At 69.8% G+C, this 20,384-nt stretch overlaps 3 pseudogenes; all 3 read right to left on the bottom strand.

Annotated features, from left to right (window-relative positions):
• Positions 1–3,190: 3,190 nt before the first annotated feature.
• LOC141569863 (5S ribosomal RNA) lies at positions 3,191–3,309 on the bottom strand (annotated as a pseudogene).
• Positions 3,310–14,967: 11,658 nt separating this feature from the next.
• On the bottom strand, positions 14,968–15,087 carry LOC141569865 (5S ribosomal RNA; annotated as a pseudogene).
• Positions 15,088–16,404: 1,317 nt separating this feature from the next.
• LOC141569866 (5S ribosomal RNA) lies at positions 16,405–16,522 on the bottom strand (annotated as a pseudogene).
• Between the last annotated feature and the right edge of the window lie 3,862 nt (positions 16,523–20,384).

Genomic DNA, 20,384 nt, shown 5'->3' with positions numbered 1-20,384 from the left:
ACAGAAGACTGGGGCGGGCGGTGGGCGTCCTGTTGCCCGAGGACACGCCGATCTGTGTCGGGGCCCAGGGGCAGGGGACAGGGAGACTGTTGGAACTGGGAGAACTGGGGACGGGGGTCTGGGAGACGGGGCATGGGGACGGGGGAAGGGGTGACCGGAAGATGGGGGACGGGAGCACGAGAGGCGGGGGACGGGGGACTGGGGATGGGGACAAGGGGACCGGGGACCGGGGACAGGGGACTGGGTACTGGGAGACAGTGGACCAGGGGACGGGGGACCGGGAGATGGGGGACACGGTACCAGGGAAAGGGAGACCGGGGAATTGGGGGACAGGGAGACTGGGGACTGGGGGATTGGGGAATGAGAGTGGGACTGGCGGACGGTGGGACGGAGGGACCAGGAGACCGTGGATGGAGGGACAGGAGCACGAGGGTACTGGGGACGAGGGACATGGGGAGGGGGGACCGGGGAACGGGGACCGTGAGACGGGGGACCGGGAGATGGGGACCTGGGGCGGGGGACGGGGTGACGGGGGACCGGGAGACAGAGGGACGAGGTCGGGGACTGGGGACGGGGGGCGGGGGAGGGGACGGGCAACGGAGACGGGGGGACCGGGGAACGGCGGATGGGGGACCAGGGGACCGGACCGGGGACCGGAGGTTGGGGGGCGGGGCAGGGACGGGTGACCAGGGGCATGAGGACTGGGGGACGGGGTACCAGTGGACCGGGAGATGGGGGCCTGGGGACCGGGGTGGGGCGGGGACCGGGGTTGGGGGACTGGGGATGAGGGGACCGGGAGACGGGGGGGACGGGGGGAGACGGGGACGAGCGGGGACTGGGACGGGTGACCGGGAGATGGGACACCGGGAGACGGGAGACTGGGGACGGGAGGACCGAAGACGGGCGAACGGAGAACTGGGGATGGTAGACGGGGCCAGGGCGATGGGGAACTGGGGACTGGGGACTGGGGACCAGGGACCGGGGTTGGGGGTCCAGGGATGAGGGGACCGGGAGACCTGGGGACCGGGCGACCGGGAGACGGGGACCGGGAGACGGGGATGGGTGCGGACCGGGAGACAGAGGGACAGGGAGATGGGGGACCGGGGACCGGGGAAGGGGTAACACTGGACGGAGGACTGGGGACCGGAAGACCGGCGACCGGGAGACAGGGGACCGGGAGACTGGGGACCGGGAGACGGGCGACCGGGGGACTGGTAGAAGGGCGCTGGGCGCTGGGGAACTGGGGACTGGGGACCAGGAGACGGGGACCGGGAACGGGAGACCGGGGTAGGGGGACGGGGGACCAGGCGAAGGAGGGACGGGGGATGGGGAGACGTGGGACTGGGGGACTGGGGACAGGTGGACGCGAGACGGAGGACCGGGAGACGGGGAACGGGGTCGGGGACCCGGGAGGGGGGGACCGGGAGACGAGGGAATGGGGACGGTGGACCAGGGGCGGGGGACTGGGGGACGGGGAGCGGGGACGGGGATGGGGCACTGGGGGGGGGCACGGGGGACGGGTGGACTGGGAGAGGGTGGATGGGGTGGGGAACAGGGGATCAGGGGACGGGGGAACAGGGGACGGGGGACCGGAATAGGGGGATGGTGGAACGGGGGGACGGGAGACGGGGACAGGAAGACGGGGAACCGGGGAACGGAGACAGGGGTGACGGGGAGACGGGGCGGGGTACTGCGTGGGGCTGCACTGACATCAGCTGTTACCGCTTGGCCTTCAGCTGTTGCCAGTTGGCCATTGGACACCGGCAGAGCTGCGGTGGCCAAGCTAGGAAGCGCGGATGGTGGACTGCAAATTGCAGAGGGGCGCGGACTGCAGTGGGCCGGCTTGGTGGGTCTGTTGGTTGGCAGAGAATCGGCCAGCAGGTGGGGGATCGGGCGGCTCCGGCTTGCCGTGTCTCCAAGCCAGCCGCCCGTGAGACATGGTGCTATGAGCCCCCTATCCGTGGCTCTGTGGGTGTCCCTTCTTGGCCTCGCCAAATCCTGCGTTCTTGTGCGGGCAGAGGGACTAGAGTCCCCGCAGGACAGGGACAGACAGACAGAACGGGAGGAGGAGTAAGAGGGAGCGAGATGGAAATATACACGTATATGTACATGTATGTGTCTAGACATACAGAGAGACATGGACAGAGACAGAGAAAGAGGGGCTGGCACGCGGGAGAGAGCTCCTGAGCCAGAGCCAGAACCCAACAGGCACGTCACAGAGCCAGACAGACATGGGGTGGGGAGGGGAGGGACGCACATTCGGGCACACGGACTGGGACAGACGCACTGAGGCTGTGTTGAAGTGGTGGCTTCCACCGGAGTGTGGTCGTGCCTGGGCTGGGCTCCAAGGAGGCATTGCCCTGGCGTTGGCAGTCACCATTGAAGCCCCGGGCGGGCCGCCAGGGTCTCCGGAGTGGGCTCTGAGCCCCGCCCAGGGACCCGCCCGCGGGAGGAGAGTGGCAGCCCCCAGGCACCCTGGTTGTGAGGATTGTGTGCCTGCGTGCCTGCTCTTCCCTTGTGGCGGTCTCCCCTGGAGTCGATGGCGCGTGGTGTGTTGGGGTGCTGCTCCCCCCCTCCCCCGGTTTGTCCCGCCTTCTTGTGCCCTTTGTGTCGGGGACACCGTGGCCGGCGGGAAGGGAGGGCTCTGGCTCTTGTGGGAGACGGGAGGGGACGCGGGGTGGGGAGAGGTGCCTGCCCGCGGAGACAGAAGACCTGGTGGGCGGGGCGGTGGGCGTCCTGTTGCCCGAGGACACGCCGATCCTGTGGCCCAGGGGCAGGCGCAGGGATGGGCCCCTGCTGCCGAGGTGCAAAGGACCGCACGTCCTGGGATGGAGAGAGCCTGGTGGAAGCCTGCGCCGCAGGCAGCCCTGGGCTTGGGCGTGGGGGGGCGGCAGGGTCGGGAGCGAGAGGGAGCCCTGCGATGGCGGTGGCGGCGGCGGCGACCCAGACGCGGCTGACTGCTGCAGGCTGACGGCCTGCCTCGGCGAAGAGCACTAAGAAGAGGGAGGGGGGGGGAGCCCTGGCCGACAGGCCTGGTGTGCGGCCGGGGATGCGAGCTTGTAGTGCTGGGCGGCTGTCCCTCCTCTGGCCAGGGGGACCTTCGGCTGGCTGGGCGGCTGCAGGCAGAGGGCAAGGGGCGGCAGGGGTTCGGAGGGAGCCACGCCGGGGCGGCGGCGCCAAAGGAGAGGCGAGCAAAACCCTACAGGTATTCCCAGGCGGTCTCCCATCCAAGTACTAACCAGGCCCCTCCCTGCTTAGCTCCCGAGATCAGAGGAGATCGGGCGCATTCAGGGTGGTATGGCGGTAGACGCTGGGACCCGGCTCCCGCGCCCAAGAGCCTGCTCCCGGCCTGTCGTGAGCGCCCGCCATGCAGATGAGCCGCCCGTGGCGAGCATCGACCTGCGGGCCGGCTGCCAGCACCGCCCCCCAGTCCGCCCGCCTTCCAATGCCCCTGGCGTGGGCGGCGGGCTACCCTGGCCGACAGCGAGGCCCTTCGCGCCACCCGAGGCTCCATGGGACACTGCCACTTCTGATGGTGCCAGAAGTCGTGGAACTCTGGCATCCTGGGACTCCGCACCCAGACCCACAACCCCGCCCCTACCGCCACCAGGTTTACCTCAACCGCAGCCCTGCTGGTGGAGGCCTGCACCAGCAGGCAACCCTGCCTGGGAGTTGGGAGGACCCGCGGGGCGGCGGGGGGCGGCTGCGGCGGCGGTGGCGGCGGGAGGCAGGGGAGGGGAGGTAGGCGATGGCAACTGCGTGGATGGCGCCAGGGCGGCGATGGCGGCGGCGACAATGGGGCTTTGACGGTGGGCGCTGGGACACGGGGCCGATGGCGGCGGCGGTGGCGGCGGGGGCTGGGGAGGGCGTGAGGGCGGTGCTGGCGGCGGAGGCCGGGAGAGCAGAGGCGGGAGACTGAGGAGTATGGCATTGGTGGCGGGGGCTGGGGGGGGCGGGAAGATGGCGGTGCTGGAGGCGGGGAGAGCAGAGGAGGGAATTGAGGGAGTGCGGCAATGGCGGCAGCGGGGCGGGGAGGGCGTGAGGGCGGTGCTGGCGGCGGAGGCCGGGAGAGCAGAGGCGGGAGACTGAGGGAGTATGGCGATGGTGGCTGGGTCTGGGGCGGGGGAGATGGCGGTGCTGGAGGCGGGAGAGCGGAGGAGGGAATTGAGGGAGTACGGATATGGCGGCGGCGGGGGGGGTGGGGGAGAGGGCAGCACTGGTGGCGGAGATGGGGAGCGCGGTGCTGGCGGCCGAGGTGGGGAGAGCACAGGAGGGAGTTTGAGGGAGTTTGGCGGTGGCGGCGGGGGACAGGGCGGGGCGAGGGCAGCGCTGGCGGGGGTGGGGGGTGGGGAGCCCGGTGGTGGCGGTGGCTTTGGCGCAGGCGGCGGTGGCGGCGACGCCGGCGAAGGATTCGCGATGACGGCCTGCGGGACCGAAGAGGACTGAGAGGAGGGTGTGGGGGAGCCCTGGCCCACGGGCCTGGTGTGCGGCCGGGCTGCCAGCTTGTAGTGCCGGGCGGCTGACCCTCTGCTGGTCAGGGGACCTGCGGCTGGCTGGGAGGCTGCAGAGGGCAAGGGGCGGCAGGGGTTCGAGGGAGCCACGCCGAGCGGCGATGCAAAAGGAGACGCTAGCAAAGCCAACAGGTATTCCCAGGCGGTCTCCCATCCAAGTACTAACCAGGACAGACCCTGTGCTTCCGAGATCAGACGAGATCTGCTGCGCTCAGGGTGGTATGGCCTTAGGCACTGGGACCCGCCCCGCACTCCAAGAGCCTGCTCCCGACTTGCCTCCTGAGCGCACGCGCCATGCTGCTGGGCCGCCGGGTGGCGAGCATGTCTGCCCGAGTGCCTGCCGCCCCCCGCCTCGTCGCCGCTGGTGTGGGCGACGGGCTACCCTGGCCCGCAGCGAGGCCCTTCGCGCCCCCAGTGGCTCCACAGGCCTCTGTCACTTCCCTGACTGTGACATATGTCTGGGCGCCCTGGCATCCTGGGACCCCACGCCCGAATGGACACGCCCCTACCCCAACCCCTTCATCCCCCGCCCCACAACCGCACACCCCTTTGCTGTGCTGTCCCCACCACTCAGGGCCACCGAGGGGGTCTCAGTCCCCTCCACCCTAGGGACGTGCAACCCAGGCCCTGGCCCTGGCCGGCCCCACCCACTGGCCCAAAGCCAGGGAGAGCCACCCGCGACCAGGGGGCAGCACCTCCAGACTGCCGCCACCCTTCGTCACACAGCCTTCTGTCTGGGCCCTCGCCCCTCATCAGCGACCGGCGTCCCGCCTGATCACTGGTCACTGCTGGCTACACATCACCTCTCCTGACCCAGGGTGTTGAGAGAGAGGATGAGAGAAGGCCAGAGACGGAGCAAGAGGTAGGCGGAGAGAGACAGACGGGGACTGTGGGGACAGACTTGCAGAGAGCACTTTCCAGGCTCTGGGCCTCGCGTGGAGGGGTGCTGCGTGGGGCTGCACGGACATCAGCTGTTACCGCTGGCCATCAGCTGTTGCCAGTTGGCCATTGGCCACTGGCAGAGCTGCGTGGCCAAGCTAGGAAGCGCGGATGGTGGACTGCAAATTGCAGAGGGCGGACTGCAGTGGGCCGGCTTGGTGGGTCTGTTGGTTGGCAGAGAATCGGCCGGCAGGTTGGGGATCGGGCGGCGCTTGCCGTGTCTCCAAGCCAGCTGCCCGTGAGACATGGGCGAGCCCCTATCCGTGGCTCTGTTGGTGTTCCTTCTGGCCTCGCCAAATCCTGCTCTTGTGCGGCAGAGGGACCAGAGTCCCTGCAGGACAGGGACCGACAGACAGAACGGGGGGACAGGGGACCGGGGACGGGAGGACCGGGGACAGGGGACCGGGAGACGGGTGGGGGGGACAGGGAGAATGGTGGGACTGTAGGAACTAGGGGGGTACTGGGGACGGGGTACCAGGAGATGGGGAAGGGGGGCAGGGGGACAGGGAGACTGTTGGAACTGGGAGAACTGGGGACGGGGGTCTGGGAGACGGGGCATGGGGACGGGGGAAGGTGACCGGAAGATGGGGGACGGGAGTACGAGAGGGCCGGGGGACGGGGGACTGGGGATGGGGACAAGGGGACCGGGGACCGGGGGACAGGGGACTGGGTACTGGGAGACAGTGGACCAGGGGACGGGGGACCGGGAGATGGGGGACACGGTACCAGGGAAAGGGAGACCGGGAATTGGGGGACAGGGAGACTGGGGACTGGGGATTGGGGAATGAGAGGACGGTGGGACTGGCGGACGGACGGAGGGACCAGGAGACCGGTGGATGGAGGGACAGGAGCACGAGGGTACTGGGGACGAGGGACATGGGGAGGGGGGACCGGGGAACGGGGGACCGTGGAGACGGGGGACCGGGAGATGGGGACCTGGGGGCGGACGGGGGGGCGGGAGACAGGGACAGGGGGACTGAGGGTGGACGGGGGACGGGGGACTGGGGACGGGGACCGGGCAACGGAGACGGGGGACCGGGGAACGGCGGATGGGGGACCAGGGGACCTGGACCGGGGACCGGAGGTTGGGGGACCGGGGATGGGGACCGGACGGGTGACCAGGGCATGAATGGACTGGGGGACGGGGTACCAGTGGACCGGGAGATGGGGGCCTGGGGACTGGGGACGGGGACCGGGGACCGGGGTTGGGGGACTGGGGATGAGGGGACCGGGAGACGGGCCGGGGACGGGGGACCGGAGGGGGACGGGGACGGGTGACCGGGAGATGGGACACCGGGAGACGGGAGACTGGGGACGGGAGGACCGAAGACGGGCGAACGGAGAACTGGGGATCGGTAGACGGGGCCAGGGCGAACTGGGGACTGGGGACTGGGGACCAGGGACCGGGGTTGGGGGTCCAGGGATGAGGGGACCGGGAGACGGGGACGGGGAGACGGGGACCGGGAGACGGGGATGGGTGCCGGGAGACAGAGGGACAGGGAGATGGGGGCTGGGGACCGGGGAAGGGGTAACACTGGACGGAGGACTGGGGACCGGAAGACCGGCCGGGAGACAGGGGACCGGGAGACTGGGGACCGGGAGACGGGCGACCGGGGACTGGTAGAAGGGCGCCTGGGCGCTGGGGAACTGGGGACTGGGGACCAGGAGACGGGGGACCGGGGAACGGGAGACCGGGGTATGGGGGGACGGGGGACCAGGCGAAGGAGGGACGGGGGATGGGGAGACGTGGGACTGGGGGACTGGGGACAGGTGGACTGCACGGAGGACCGGGAGACGGGGAACGGGGTCGGGGGACCCGGGAGGGGGGACCGGGAGACGAGGGAATGGGGACGGTGGACCAGGGGCGGGGGGACTGGGGGACGGGGAGCGGGGACGGGGATGGGGCACTGGGGACGGGGCACTGGGGACGGGTGGACTGGGAGAGGGTGGATGGGGTATGGGGAACAGGGGATCAGGGGACGGGGGAACAGGGACGGGGGACCGGAATAGGGGGATGGTGGAACGTGGGGACGGGGACCCGGGAGACGGGGACAGGAAGACGGGGAACCGGGGAACGGAGACAGGGGTGACGGGGAGACGGGGTACTGGGGACGGGGTACTGGGGCTGCACTGACATCAGCTGTTACCGCTTGGCCTTCAGCTGTTGCCAGTTGGCCATTGGACACCGGCAGAGCTGCGGTGGCCAAGCTAGGAAGCGCGGATGGTGGACTGCAAATTGCAGAGGGGCGGACTGCAGTGGGCCGGCTTGGTGGGTCTGTTGGTTGGCAGAGAATCGGCCAGCAGGTGGGGATCGGGCGGCTTGCCGTGTTCCAAGCCAGCCGCCCGTGAGACATGGTGCCATGAGCCCCTATCCGTGGCTCTGTGGGTGTTCCTTCTGGCCTCGCCAAATCCTGCGTTCTTGTGCGGGCAGAGGGACTAGAGTCCCTGCAGGACAGGGACAGACAGACAGAACGGGAGGAGGAGTAAGAGGGAGCGAGATGGAAATATACACGTATATGTACATGTATGTGTCTAGACATACAGAGAGACATGGACAGAGACAGAGAAAGAGGGGCTGGCACGCGGGGAGAGAGCTCCTGAGCCAGAGCCAGAACCCAACAGGCACGTCACAGAGCCAGACAGACATGGGGTGGGGAGGGTGGGAGGGACGCACATTCGGGCACACGGACTGGGACAGACGCACTGAGGCTGTGTTGAAGTGGTGGCTTCCACCGGAGTGTGGTCGTGCCTGGGCTGGGCTCCGCCAAGGAGGCATTGCCCTGGCGTTGGCAGTCACCATTGAAGCCCCGGGCGGGCCGCCAGGGTCTCCGGAGGGCCAGTGGGCTCTGAGCCCTGCCCAGGGACCTGCCTGGAGGAGAGTGGCAGCCCCAGGCACCCTGGTTGTGAGGATTGTGTGCCTGCGTGCCTGTTTTCCCTTGTGGCCCCTGGAGTCGATGGCGCGTGGTGTGTTGGGGTGCTGCCCGCCGCCCCTGGTTTGTCCCTCTTGTGCCCTTTGTGTCGGGGACACCGTGGCCGGCGGGAAGGGAGGGCTCTGGCTCTTGTGGGAGACGGGAGGACGCGCGGGGTGTGGGGAGAGGTGCCTGCCCGCGGAGACAGAAGACCTGGTGGGCGGGGCGGGTGGGCGTCCTGCTTGCCCGAGGACACGCCGATCCTGTGTCTCGGGGCCCAGGGGCAGGCGCAGGGATGGGCGTCCCCTGCTCGGGCCGAGGTGCAAAGGACCGGCACGTCCTGGGATGGAGAGAGCCTGGTGGAAGCCTGCCGGCAGGCAGCCCTGGGCTTGGGCGTGGCGGCGGCGGCAGGGTCGGGAGCGAGAGGGAGCCCTGCGATGGCGGTGGCGGCGGCGGCGACCCAGACGCGGCTGACTGCTGCAGGCTGACGGCCTGCCTCGGCGAAGAGCACTAAGAAGAGGGAGGGGGGGAGCCCTGGCCGACAGGCCTGGTGTGCGGCCGGGATGCGAGCTTGTAGTGCTGGGCGGCTGTCCTCCTCTGGCCAGGGGGACCTTCGCTGGCTGGGCGGCTGCAGGGGTTGCAGAGGGCAAGGGGCGGCAGGGATTCGAGGGAGGCACGCCGGGCGGCGGCGCAAAAGGAGAGGCGAGCAAAGCCTACAGGTATTCCCAGGCGGTCTCCCATCCATTAACCAGGCCCTCCCTGCTTAGCTCCCGAGATCAGAGGAGATCGGGCGCGTTCAGGGTGGTATGGCGGCAGACGCTGGGACCTGCCTCGCGCCCAAGAGCCTGCTCCGCCTGCCTCGTGAGCGCCCGCCATGCAGATGAGCCGCCCGTGGCGAGCATCGACCTGCGCGCTGCCAGCACCGCGCCCAGTCCGCTGCCCCTGGCGTGGGCGGCGGGCTACCCTGGCCGACAGCGAGGCCCTTCGCGCCACCCGAGGCTCCATGGGACACTGCCACTTCTGATGGTGCCAGAAGTCGTGGAACTCTGGCATCCTGGGACTCCGCACCCAGACCGGCATAACCGCCCCTACCGCCACCAGGTTTACCTCAACCGCAGCCCTGCTGGTGGAGGCCTGCACCAGCAGGCAACCCTGCCTGGGAGTTGGGGAGGACCGCGGCGGCGGTGGCGGCTGGGCGGGCGGGCGGGCGGCGGCGGAGGCAGGGGAGGGTGGCGAGGTAGGCGATGGCAACGGATGGCGCCAGGGCGGCGATGGCGGCGGCGACAATGGGGCTTTGACGGTGGGCGCTGGGGCGATGGCGGCGGCGGTGGCGGCGGGGGCTGGGGAGGGCGTGAGGGCGGTGCTGGCGGCGGAGGCCGGGAGAGCAGAGGCGGGAGACTGAGGAGTATGGCATTGGTGGCGGCGGGGCTGGGGCTGGGGCGGGGAAGATGGCGGTGCTGGAGGCGGGAGAGCAGAGGAGGGAATTGAGGGAGTGCAATGGCGGCAGCGGGGCGGGGAGGGCGTGAGGGCGGTGCTGGCGGCGGAGGCCGGGAGAGCAGAGGCGGGAGACTGAGGGAGTATGGCGATGGTGGCTGCGGGGGGCTGGGGCGGGGGGGGGGGAGATGGGGGTGGGGGGGGGGGGGAGAGGGGAGGAGGGAATGGAGGGAGTGGGGATAGGGCGGGGGGGGGGGGGGGGGTGGGGGAGAGGGCAGCACTGGTGGCGGAGATGGGGAGCGCGGTGCTGGCGGCCGAGGTGGGGAGAGCACAGGAGGGAGTTTGAGGGAGTTTGGCGGTGGCGGCGGCGGGGGCGGGGACAGGGGCGGGGGCGAGGGCAGCGCTGGCGGGGGGTGGGGGGGGTGTGGGGAGCCCGGTGGTGGCGGTGGCTTTGGCGCAGGCGGCGGTGGCGGGACGCGCCGGGCGAAGGATTCGCGATGACGGCCTGCGGGACCGAAGAGGACTGAGAGGAGGGTGTGTGGGGGGAGCCCTGGCCCACGGGCCTGGTGTGCGGCCGGGGCTGCCAGCTTGTAGTGCCGGGCGGCTGACCCTCTGCTGGTCAGGGGGACCTGCGGCTGGCTGGGAGGCTGCAGAGGGGCAAGGGGCGGCAGGGGTTCGGAGGGAGCCACGCCGGAGCGGCGATACAAAAGGAGACGCTAGCAAAGCCAACAGGTATTCCCAGGCGGTCTCCCATCCAAGTACTAACCAGGACAGACCCTGCTTAGCTTCCGAGATCAGACGAGATCTGCTGCGTCAGGGTGGTATGGCCTTAGGCACTGGGACCCGCCCGCACTCCAAGAGCCTGCTCCGACTTGCCTGAGCGCACGCGCCATGCTGCTGGGCCGCCGGGTGGCGAGCATGTCTGCCCGAGTGCCTCCCCGCCCGCCTCCCGGTCGCCGCTGGTGTGGGCGACGGGCTACCCTGGCCCGCAGCGAGGCCCTTCGCGCCCCCAGTGGCTCCACAGGCCTCTGTCACTTCCCTGACTGTGACATATGTCTGGGCGCCTGGCATCCTGGGACCCCACGCCGAACACGCCCACCCCAACCCTCATCCCCCAGCCCCACAACCGCACACCCCTTGTTGCTGTGCTGTCCCCACCACTCAGGGCCACCGAGGGGTCGCAGGGTCTCTCAGTCCCTCCACCCTAGGGACGTGCAACCCAGGCCCTGGCCCTGGCCGGCCCCACCCACTGGCCCAAAGCCAGGAGAGCCACCAACCAGGGGCAGCACCTCCAGACTGCCGCCACCCTTCGTCACACAGCCTTCTGTCTGGGCCTCGCCTCATCAGCGCCGCCCGATCACTGGTCACTGGCTACACATCACCTCTCCTGACCCAGGGTGTTGAGAGAGAGGATGAGAGAAGGCCAGAGACGGAGCAAGAGGTAGGCGGAGAGAGACAGACGGGGACTGTGGGGACAGACTTGCAGAGAGCACTTTCCAGGCTCTGGGCCTCGCGTGGAGGGGTGCTGCGTGGGGCTGCACGGACATCAGCTGTTACCGCTGGCCATCAGCTGTTGCTGTTGGCCATTGGCCACTGGCAGAGCTGCGGTGGCCAAGCTAGGAAGCGCGGATGGTGGACTGCAAATTGCAGAGGGCGCGGACTGCAGTGGGCCGGCTTGGTGGGTCTGTTGGTTGGCAGAGAATCGGCCGGCAGGTTGGGGATCGGGCGGCGCTTGCCGTGTCCAAGCCAGCTGCCCGTGAGACATGGGCGAGCCCCTATCCGTGGCTCTGTTGGTGTTCCTTGGCCTCGCCAAATCCTGCTTCTGTGCGGGCAGAGGGACCAGAGTCCCTGCAGGACAGGGACCGACAGACAGAACGGGGGACAGGGGACCGGGGACGGGAGGACCGGGGACAGGGGACCGGGAGACGGGTGTGGGGGGGACAGGGAGAATGGTGGGACTGTAGGAACTGGGGTACTGGGGACGGGGTACCAGGAGATGGGGAAGGGGGGCAGGGGACAGGGAGACTGTTGGAACTGGGAGAACTGGGGACGGGGGTCTGGGAGACGGGGCATGGGGACGGGGGAAGGGGTGACCGGAAGATGGGGGACGGGAGTACGAGAGGGCCGGGGGACGGGGGACTGGGGATGGGGACAAGGGGACCGGGGACCGGGGGACAGGGGACTGGGTACTGGGAGACAGTGGACCAGGGGACGGGGGACCGGGAGAGGGGGACACGGTACCAGGAAAGGGAGACCGGGGAATTGGGGGACAGGGAGACTGGGGACTGGGGATTGGGGAATGAGAGGACGGTGGGACTGGCGGACGGTGGGACGGAGGGACCAGGAGACCGTGGATGGAGGGACAGGAGCACGAGGGTACTGGGGACGAGGGACATGGGGAGGGGGGGACCGGGAAACGGGGGGACCGTGAGACGGGGGACCGGGAGATGGGGGACCTGGGGCGGGGACGGGGTGACGGGGGACCGGGAGACAGAGGGACAGGGGACTGGAGGGTGGGGGACCGGGGACGGGGACCGGGGACGGGGGACCGGGCAACGGAGACGGGGGACCGGGGAACGGCGGATGGGGGGACCGGGGACCAGGGACCGGAGGTTGGGGGACCGGGGATAGGGGACGACGGGTGACCAGGGCATGAATGGACTGGGGGACGGGGGACCAGGACCGGGAGATGGGGGCCGGGGACCGGGTGGGGGGACTGGGGACCGGGGTTGGGGGACTGGGGAGGGAGAGGGACCGGCGGGGCGGGAGACGGGGACTGCGAGACGGGGACTGGGACGGGTGACCGGGAGATGGGACACCGGGAGACGGGAGTGGGACGGGAGGACCGAAGACGGGCGAACGGAGAACTGGGGGATCGGTAGACGGGGGCCAGGGCGATGGGGGAACCGGGGGACTGGGGGACCGGGGGACCAGGGACCGGGGGTTGGGGGTCCAGGGGATGAGGGGACCGGGAGACGGGGGACCTGGGAGACGGGGGGATGGGTGTGCGCCTGGACCGGGAGACAGAGGGACAGGGAGATGGGGGGACCGGGGGACGGGGGGAAGGGGGTAACACTGGACGGAGGACTGGGGACCGACCGGCCGAGACAGGGGACCGGGAGACTGGGGACCGGGAGACGGGCGACTGGGGACGGGGACTGGTAGAAGGGCGCCGCTGGGGAACTGGGGACTGGGGACCAGGAGACGGGGACCGGGAACGGGAGACCGGGGTGGGGGACGGGGGACCAGGCGAAGGAGGGACGGGGGATGGGGAGACGGGGACTGGGGGACTGGGGACAGGTGGACTGCGACGGAGGACCGGGAGACGGGGAACGGGGTCGGGGACCCGGGAGGGGGGGACCGGGAGACGAGGGAATGGGGACGGTGGACCAGGGGCGGGGGGACTGGGGGACGGGGAGCGGGGAACGGGGGATGGGGCACTGGGGGGAACGGGGGCACCGGGGGACGGGTGGACTGGGAGAGGGTGGATGGGGGTATGGGGGAACAGGGGGATCAGGGGACGGGGGGAACAGGGGACGGGGGGGACCGGAATAGGGGGGATGGTGGAACGTGGGGACGGGGGACCCGGGAGACGGGGGACAGGAAGACGGGGAACCGGGGAACGGAGACAGGGGTGAGGGGGAGACGGGGTACTGGGGACGGGGGTACTGCGTGGGGCTGCACTGACATCAGCTGTTACCGCTTGGCCTTCAGCTGTTGCCAGTTGGCCATTGGACACCGGCAGAGCTGCGGTGGCCAAGCTAGGAAGCGCGGATGGTGGACTGCAAATTGCAGTGGGCCGGCTTGGTGGGTCTGTTGGTTGGCAGAGAATCGGCCAGCAGGTGGGGGATCGGGCGGCTCCGGCTTGCCGTGTCTCCAAGCCAGCCGCCCGTGAGACATGGTGCCATGAGCCCCCTATCCGTGGCTCTGTGGGTGTTCCTCCTTGGCCTCGCCAAATCCTGCGTTCTTGTGCGGGCAGAGGGACTAGAGTCCCCGCAGGACAGGGACAGACAGACAGAACGGGAGGAGGAGTAAGAGGGAGCGAGATGGAAATATACACGTATATGTACATGTATGTGTCTAGACATACAGAGAGACATGGACAGAGACAGAGAAAGAGGGGGCTGGCACGCGGGGAGAGAGCTCCTGAGCCAGAGCCAGAACCCAACAGGCACGTCACAGAGCCAGACAGACATGGGGTGGGGGAGGGTGGGAGGGACGCACATTCGGGCACACGGACTGGGACAGACGCACTGAGGCTGTGTTGAAGTGGTGGCTTCTCCACCGGAGTGTGGTCGTGCCCGGGGCTGGGCTCCGCCAAGGAGGCATTGCCCTGGCAGTCACCATTGAAGCCCCGGGCGGGCCGCCAGGGTCTCCGGAGGGCCAGTGGGCTCTGAGCCCTGCCCAGGGACCTGCCTGCGGGAGGAGAGTGGCAGCCCCAGGCACCCTGGTTGTGAGGATTGTGTGCCTGCGTGCCTGCCCTTGTGGCGGTCCCCTGGAGTCGATGGCGCGTGGTGTGTTGGGGTGCTGCCCCGCCGCCCCTGGTTTGTCCCGGCTCTTGTGCCCTTTGTGTCGGGGACACCGTGGCCGGCGGGAAGGGAGGGCTCTGGCTCTTGTGGGAGACGGGAGGGGACGCGGGGGTGTGGGGAGAGGTGCCTGCCCGCGGAGACAGAAGACCTGGTGGGCGGGGCGGTGGGCGTCCTGCTTGCCCGAGGACACGCCGATCCTGTGTCTCGGGGCCCAGGGGCAGGCGCAGGGATGGGCGCCCTGCTCGGGCCGAGGTGCAAAGGACCGCACGTCCTGGGATGGAGAGAGCCTGGTGGAAGCCTGCGCCGCAGGCAGCCCTGGGCTTGGGCGTTGGGGGGGCGGCGGCAGGGTCGGGAGCGAGAGGGAGCCCTGCGATGGCGGTGGCGGCGGCGGCGACCCAGACGCGGCTGACTGCTGCAGGCTGACGGCCTGCCTCGGCGAAGAGCACTAAGAAGAGGGAGGGGGGGGAGCCCTGGCCGACAGGCCTGGTGTGCGGCCGGGGATGCGAGCTTGTAGTGCTGGGCGGCTGTCCCTCCTCTGGCCAGGGGGACCTTCGGCTGGCTGGGCGGCTGCAGGGGTTGCAGAGGGGCAAGGGGCGGCAGGGATTCGGAGGGAGGCACGCCGGGCGGCGGCGCAAAAGGAGAGGCGAGCAAAAGCCTACAGGTATACCCAGGCGGTCTCCCATCCAAGTACTAACCAGGCCCCTCCCTGCTTAGCTCCCGAGAACAGAGGAGATCGGGCGCGTTCAGGGTGGTATGGCCGTAGACGCTGGGACCCGCCCCAAGAGCCTGCTCCGCCTGTCTCGTGAGCGCCCGCCATGCAGATGAGCCGCCCGTGGCGAGCATCGACCTGCGGGCTTCCAGCACCGCGCCCCCAGTCCGCCCTAATGCCCCTGGCGTGGGCGGCGGGCTACCCTGGCCGACAGCGAGGCCCTTCGCGCCACCCGAGGCTCCATGGGACACTGCCACTTCTGATGGTGCCAGAAGTCGTGGAACTCTGGCATCCTGGGACTCGCACCCAGACCGGATACACCGCCTACCGCCACCAGGTTTACCTCAACCGCAGCCCTGCTGGTGGAGGCCTGCACCAGCAGGCAACCCTGCCTGGGAGTTGGGGAGGACCCGCGGCGGCGGCGGGCGGCTGCGGGCGGGCGGGCGGCGGAGGCAGGGGAGGGTGGCGAGGTAGGCGATGGCAACTGCGTGGATGGCGCCAGGGCGGCGATGGCGGCGGCGACAATGGGGCTTTGACGGTGGGCGCTGGGACACGGGGCCGATGGCGGCGGCGGTGGCGGCGGGGGCTGGGGAGGGCGTGAGGGCGGTGCTGGCGGCGGAGGCCGGGAGAGCAGAGGCGGGAGACTGAGGAGTATGGCATTGGGCTGGGGCTGGGGCGGGGAAGATGGCGGTGCTGGAGGCGGGGAGAGCAGAGGAGGGAATTGAGGGAGTGCGGCAATGGCGGCAGCGGGGGCGGGGAGGGCGTGAGGGCGGTGCTGGCGGCGGAGGCCGGGAGAGCAGAGGCGGGAGACTGAGGGAGTATGGCGATGGTGGCTGCGGGGGTCTGGGGCGGGGGCGGGGGAGATGGCGGTGCTGGAGGCGGGGAGAGCGGAGGAGGGAATTGAGGGAGTACGGATATGGCGGCGGCGGGGGCGGGGGTGGGGGAGAGGGCAGCACTGGTGGCGGAGATGGGGAGCGCGGTGCTGGCGGCCGAGGTGGGGAGAGCACAGGAGGGAGTTTGAGGGAGTTTGGCGGTGGCGGCGGGGGGACAGGGCGGGGCGAGGGCAGCGCTGGCGGGGGTGGGGGGTGGGGAGCCCGGTGGTGGCGGTGGCTTTGGCGCAGGCGGCGGTGGCGGCGACGCGCGCCGGGCGAAGGATTCGCGATGACGGCCTGCGGGACCGAAGAGGACTGAGAGGAGGGTGTGGGGGAGCCCTGGCCCACGGGCCTGGTGTGCGGCCGGGCTGCCAGCTTGTAGTGCCGGGCGGCTGACCCTCTGCTGGTCAGGGACCTGCGGCTGGCTGGGAGGCTGCAGAGGGCAAGGGGCGGCAGGGGTTCGAGGGAGCCACGCCGAGCGGCGATGCAAAAGGAGACGCTAGCAAAGCCAACAGGTATTCCCAGGCGGTCTCCCATCCAAGTACTAACCAGGACAGACCCTGCTTAGCTTCCGAGATCAGACGAGATCTGCTGCGCTCAGGGTGGTATGGCCTTAGGCACTGGGACCCGCCCGCACTCCAAGAGCCTGCTCCGACTTGCCTCCTGAGCGCACGCGCCATGCTGCTGGGCCGCTGGGTGGCGAGCATGTCTGCCCGTGCGCCCGCCCGCCCCGCCTCCGTCGCCGCTGGTGTGGGCGACGGGCTACCCTGGCCCGCAGCGCCTTCGCGCCCCCAGTGGCTCCACAGGCCTCTGTCACTTCCCTGACTGTGACATATGTCTGGGCGCCTGGCATCCTGGGACCCCCGAATGGCACACGCCTCCCAACCCTCATCCCCAGCCCCACAACCCCCCTTGCTGTGCTGTCCCCACCACTCAGGGCCACCGAGGGGTCGCAGGGTCCTCAGTCCCTCCACCCTAGGGACGTGCAACCCAGGCCCTGGCCCTGGCCGGCCCCACCCACTGGCCCAAAGCCAGGAGAGCCACCACCAGGGGCAGCACCTCCAGACTGCCGCCACCCTCACACAGCCTTCTGTCTGGGCCTCGCCTCATCAGCGACTGCCCGATCACTGGTCACTTCACTGGCTACACATCACCTCTCCTGACCCAGGGTGTTGAGAGAGAGGATGAGAGAAGGCCAGAGACGGAGCAAGAGGTAGGCGGAGAGAGACAGACGGGGACTGTGGGGACAGACTTGCAGAGAGCACTTTCCAGGCTCTGGGCCTCGCGTGGAGGGGTGCTGCGTGGGGCTGCACGGACATCAGCTGTTACCGCTGGCCATCAGCTGTTGCTGGCCATTGGCCACTGGCAGAGCTGCGTGGCCAAGCTAGGAAGCGCGGATGGTGGACTGCAAATTGCAGAGGGGCGCGGACTGCAGTGGGCCGGCTTGGTGGGTCTGTTGGTTGGCAGAGAATCGGCCGGCAGGTTGGGGATCGGGCGGCCTGCTTGCGGTTCCAAGCCAGCTGCCCGTGAGACATGGCATGAGCCCCTATCCGTGGCTCTGTTGGTGTTCCTTCTGGCCTCGCCAAATCCTGGTCTTGTGCGGAGAGGGACCAGAGTCCCTGCAGGACAGGGACCCACAGACAGAACGGGGGACAGGGGGACCGGGGACGGGAGGACCGGGGACAGGGGACCGGGAGACGGGTGTAAGGGGGGGACAGGGAGAATGGTGGGACTGTAGGAACTGGGGGGTACTGGGGACGGGGTACCAGGAGATGGGGGAGGGGGGGGGACAGGGAGACTGTTGGAACTGGGAGAACTGGGGACGGGGGTCTGGGAGACGGGGCATGGGACGGGGGAAGGGGACCGGAAGATGGGGGACGGGAGTACGAGAGGGACGGGGGACTGGGGATGGGGACAAGGGGACCGGGGGGACAGGGGACTGGGTACTGGGAGACAGTGGACCAGGGGACGGGGGACCGGGAGATGGGGGACACGGTACCAGGGAAAGGGAGACCGGGAATTGGGGGACAGGGAGACTGGGGACTGGGGGATTGGGGAATGAGAGGACGGTGGGACTGGCGGACGGTGGGACGGAGGGACCAGGAGACCGTGGATGGAGGGACAGGAGCACGAGGGTACTGGGGACGAGGGACATGGGGAGGGGGGACCGGGAAACGGGGAACGGGGACCGTGAGACGGGGGACCGGGAGATGGGGACCTGGGGACGGGGGACGGGGGGACCGGGAGACAGAGGGACAGGGGGACTGAGGGTCGGGGGACCGGGGGACGGGGGACTGGGGACGGGGACCGCAACGGAGACGGGGGGGGACGGCGGATGGGGGACCAGGGGACCTGGACCGGGGACCGGAGGTTGGGGGACCGGGGACGGCGACGGGTGACCAGGGGCATGAATGGGACTGGGGTACCAGTGGACCGGGAGATGGGGGGGCTGGGACCGGGGACGGGGACCGGGGTTGGGGGACTGGGGATGAGGGGACCGAGCGGGCGGGCAGGAGACGGGGAGGAGACGGGGACTGGGACGGGTGACCGGGAGATGGGACACCGGGAGACGGGAGACTGGGGACGGGAGGACCGAAGACGGGCGAACGGAGAACTGGGGACGGTAGACGGGGCCAGGGCGATGGGGAACTGGGGACTGGGGACTGGGGACCAGGGACCGGGGTTGGGGGTCAGGGATGAGGGGACCGGGAGACGGGGACTGGGGACCGGGCCGGGAGACGGGGACCGGGAGACGGGGATGGGCGGCACCGGGAGACAGAGGGACAGGGAGATGGGGGACTGGGGACCGGGGAAGGGGGTAACACTGGACGGAGGACTGGGGACTGGAAGACCGGCGACCGGGAGACAGGGGACCGGGAGACTGGGGACCGGGAGACGGGCGACTGGGGAACGGGGACTGGTAGAAGGGCCTGGGCGCCGGGGAACTGGGGACTGGGGACCAGGAGACGGGGACCGGGGAACGGGAGACCTGGGGGGACGGGGGACCAGGCGAAGGAGGGACGGGGGATGGGGAGACGGGACTGGGGGACTGGGGACAGGTGGACTGCAGACGGAGGACCGGGAGACGGGGAACGGGGTCGGGGGGGAGGGGGGACCGGGAGACGAGGGAATGGGGACGGTGGACCAGGGGCGGGGGACTGGGGGACGGGGAGCGGGGACGGGGATGGGGCACTGGGGGACGGGGCACCGGGGACGGGTGGACTGGGAGAGGGTGGATGGGGGTGGGGAACAGGGGATCAGGGGACGGGGGAACAGGGACGGGGGACCGGAATAGGGGGATGGTGGAACGTGGGGACGGGGACCCGGGAGACGGGGACAGGAAGACGGGGAACCGGGGAACGGAGACAGGGGTGACGGGGAGACGGGGTACCGGGGACGGGGTACTGCGTGGGGCTGCACTGACATCAGCTGTTACCGCTTGGCCTTCAGCTGTTGCCAGTTGGCCATTGGACACCGGCAGAGCTGCGGTGGCCAAGCTAGGAAGCGCGGATGGTGGACTGCAAATTGCAGAGGGCGCGGACTGCAGTGGGCCGGCTTGGTGGGTCTGTTGGTTGGCAGAGAATCGGCCAGCAGGTGGGGATCGGGCCCGCTTGCCGTGTCCAAGCCAGCCGCCCGTGAGACATGGTGCTATGAGCCCCTATCCGTGGCTCTGTGGGTGTTCCTTCTGGCCTCGCCAAATCCTGCGTTCTTGTGCGGGCAGAGGGACTAGAGTCCCTGCAGGACAGGGACAGACAGACAGAACGGGAGGAGGAGTAAGAGGGAGCGAGATGGAAATATACACGTATATGTACATGTATGTGTCTAGACATACAGAGAGACATGGACAGAGACAGAGAAAGAGGGGCTGGCACGCGGGAGAGAGCTCCTGAGCCAGAGCCAGAACCCAACAGGCACGTCACAGAGCCAGACAGACATGGGGTGGGGAGGGTGGAGGGACGCACATTCGGGCACACGGACTGGGACAGACGCACTGAGGCTGTGTTGAAGTGGTGGCTTCCACCGGAGTGTGGTCGTGCCTGGGCTGGGCTCCGCCAAGGAGGCATTGCCCTGGCGTTGGCAGTCACCATTGAAGCCCCGGGCGGGCCGCCAGGGTCTCCGGAGGGCCAGTGGGCTCTGAGCCCTGCCCAGGGACCTGCCTGCGGGAGGAGAGTGGCAGCCCCAGGCACCCTGGTTGTGAGGATTGTGTGCCTGCGTGCCTGTTTTCCCTTGTGGCGGTCCCCCTGGAGTCGATGGCGCGTGGTGTGTTGGGCTGCTGCCCCCGGCCTGTCCCTGCTCTTGTGCCCTTTGTGTCGGGGACACCGTGGCCGGCGGGAAGGGAGGGCTCTGGCTCGAGAGGGAGCCCTGCGATGGCGGTGGCGGCGGCGGCGACCCAGACGCGGCTGACTGCTGCAGGCTGACGGCCTGCCTCGGCGAAGAGCACTAAGAAGAGGGAGAGGGGGGGAGCCCTGGCCGACAGGCCT

This window comes from Rhinolophus sinicus, unplaced genomic scaffold, assembly GCF_036562045.2.
Source record: "Rhinolophus sinicus isolate RSC01 unplaced genomic scaffold, ASM3656204v1 Contig26, whole genome shotgun sequence".
In the NCBI taxonomy this organism is placed as follows: Eukaryota; Metazoa; Chordata; class Mammalia; order Chiroptera; family Rhinolophidae; genus Rhinolophus; species Rhinolophus sinicus.
Note: the sequence above shows the minus strand (reverse complement) of the source record. Positions and strands in the feature narration are given on the sequence as shown.